At 46.6% G+C, this 2,713-nt stretch overlaps 1 pseudogene; it reads left to right on the top strand.

Moving 5' to 3' along the window:
- The first annotated feature begins 451 nt into the window (after positions 1-451).
- On the top strand, positions 452-2,406 carry LOC116876986 (annotated as a pseudogene).
- Positions 2,407-2,713: the final 307 nt, after the last annotated feature.

The raw sequence follows: 2,713 nt of genomic DNA, 5'->3' as shown, positions 1-2,713 counted from the left end.
GAACACAGTTTTTTACATAGCTAGGATTGCTTACGCTAAACCAGCCTGGGCCAGCTCCCGCTCTGATCACAACCCTGAGATAACCCTGTTTGCTTATGAATGGCCTCTGGCTCCCAAAAGTGGACTCAATCACATAGCAGTGTGATATGAAGAAACAAACAAACAAAACAAAACAAAACAAAACAAAAAAACATGTTTCCAATGCTGGCTGTTACATAAGACCATGTCTCATGGAACTCTGATTTTTTTTTTTCATCTATAAGGGTAATAATAAAGTTACTGTGAGAAGTCAGTGAGGAAATGTCTACAACATTCCTACCACCGCACCAGGCATGTCAAATGATTAATTCAACTGGTGCCAGTTTCCTGACCCACTCCTTTTTATTTGCGATCATCTTGGGCCAATAATTTAACCTCTCTGAACCTAAGTGTCCCTACCAATATAGTAGGGATGCAAACATCTACCTTGGAGGATTTGGTAAGGAAGATTTGGGAAGCATCCAGCATAGGGTCTGTAGCATGGTATGTACTTAAATATCGCTACTTTCCCTTCTCACCCTATAGAATTATTTTTATAAATTCTGCTTCACTGTAAGTTCTAATCACTGAGGAGTGGGTGTGTGGGTGTGTGTGTGTGTGTAAATTTCATTTGCCAAAAAGCCCCTGTATATTTTAAACCCATTTGAAAAGTCCATTGTAATCGAAATGCCCCCTGGAACTACTTCCCATGTCAGAAGGTTTGGGGCCCACATGGCCATGCTCACTTTGAGTGGCTGCGTATCCAGGCCAGCGCTCAGAAGCTACAGAACGTGAAGCTGTCAGAACCACCCAGTGGGAAAGAGACTACACGACCCCGAGTCATGTGGGAGATGGGCAAATTCTGGCCCACAGAAATAGCAGCATCAGATAATGCCCAAAGGCTCTCTGTACAATGGAGTTCATTATCATTCATGTGAATGAAGTGGGAAAGGTACTGTCGTCTCCTCCTGCGGTTTACTGAGTTTTCATTGACAAAAACACAAGAACACTTTTGTTTGCTAACACACTGCCCTTTGCCAGCCAGCTAGGGCCCAGCCGTGTGAAGTTGCACTTCATGTTTCAATGGAACAAATCTCCCCCAATGAGAGAAAAGGTTACTTCCCCCCTCATGCTCCTCTGACCACTACCTCTGCCAGATCCTGTCATGTGCTAGAGAGACAAGACAAAGCAAAACCAGCAGCCAGCAGCAAAACCACTTCTCACTCTTGCCCAGCTTTTGAGTCCTGAATGCTAAGCCAGAGTCCAGTGGTGCTAGTGGGCTGTGGTCAAGCCCCCACCCCAGTCATGATTCCTGGGCAGAGCTGGTTTGGGTGTCGTACCCATGGTTATAAAGCAGCACACTGGAGGCAGCAATGCTGTCTCAGTGGCATGATCTCATTGCCGATTCTGGAAGCCCTCTTTCTTCAGACAATAAAAGAAACAATACAGTTACAGCTTTCCTCACAGTCCCATTCAAAGCTCACTCTCTGATCACCTCAAATGCATGTGAACTCCCATTTTAAACAACCTCCTCCAAAAGAAAAATTGAGGTCCACCAAGGTCAGTGATTAGCCTGAAGTCACCCAGTCAATAAGGGTCAAAGCCAGAATTACAAGCAAGAGGAGAAAAAAACGGTGTCTAGAAACACAGATTTAAAGATGGCTGTGGCCTTTAGGAACATGAGGGCCTGGTCGCTCTAACAACCCGAGGAGCCTCCAGTCCAGGTCTGGCCATGGCAGAGCAGCTGGAGGGCAAGGGGCCACTGCAGTACTTCTGGACCTGCCCAACTCATCAATGGGGAGGCCCAAGCCAAGAAGTAAGGGATGAGCTATGCCTTCACCCTAGCTGACATGACCTCCAAGAAGGATGCGCAAGCAGCCCTGACTCTAGCAAAAGAAAGGTTTGGCCATGTGGATGTAAGCATTGCAGTGGCCATTAAGACATACAACTTCAAGAAGAATCAAGTCCAGACCTTGGAGGACTTCCAGCAAGTTCTCAATGTAATCTCATAGGCACCTTTAATGTGATCCACCTGGTGGCTGTTGCAATGGGGTAGAATGAACTAGACAGGGAGACCAGTGTGGGCTCATCATCAACACTGCCAGCGCTGACTGCCTTTCAGGGCCAGTTTCAACAAGCTGTTTATTCTGCTTCCAAGGGTGTTATAGAGGGCATGACACTGCCCATGGCTCCGCATCAAGCCCATCCCATGGGCTTCTAAGTGATGACCACTGCTCCAGGCCTATTTGGCACCCTTCTGCTAATCAGCCTCCCAGCCTACTGGGTGACCCTGCTGCGTCTGCCCATCTGATTTAGGCCATCATCAAGAACCCACCCATGAACAGAGAGGTCATGTGGCTGGAAGGGGCCATCAGCATGCAGCCTTGAAGGGAGAGGACAGAGAAAAAAATGTTCTTCTGCCCCTCCTTCCCCTGGAGTACTGCACTACAGCTTTGTAGGAAGTCCAGTAGCCATTTTGTAATTCTGTCCAACAGTCACTCTCTGTGCCTAGTAAAATCTCTATTTCTCACCAAAAAAAATAGTATAAGCAAAAGAAACACAGATCTAAATACACTGTTGAACAGAACCGTATCAGGAGTATCCAGCATCAATGCCGGCTTAGGGTAGGCACTCAAAAATTATTTCCTCTTCTCCTATAGAAAAGTTAAACATTCTGGTCGACTGGTGGTTCTCC

This window comes from Lontra canadensis, unplaced genomic scaffold, assembly GCF_010015895.1.
Source record: "Lontra canadensis isolate GAN:19392208 unplaced genomic scaffold, GSC_riverotter_1.0 scaffold49, whole genome shotgun sequence".
Classification (NCBI taxonomy): Eukaryota; Metazoa; Chordata; class Mammalia; order Carnivora; family Mustelidae; genus Lontra; species Lontra canadensis.
This window is presented reverse-complemented; position numbering and strand designations above follow the sequence as displayed.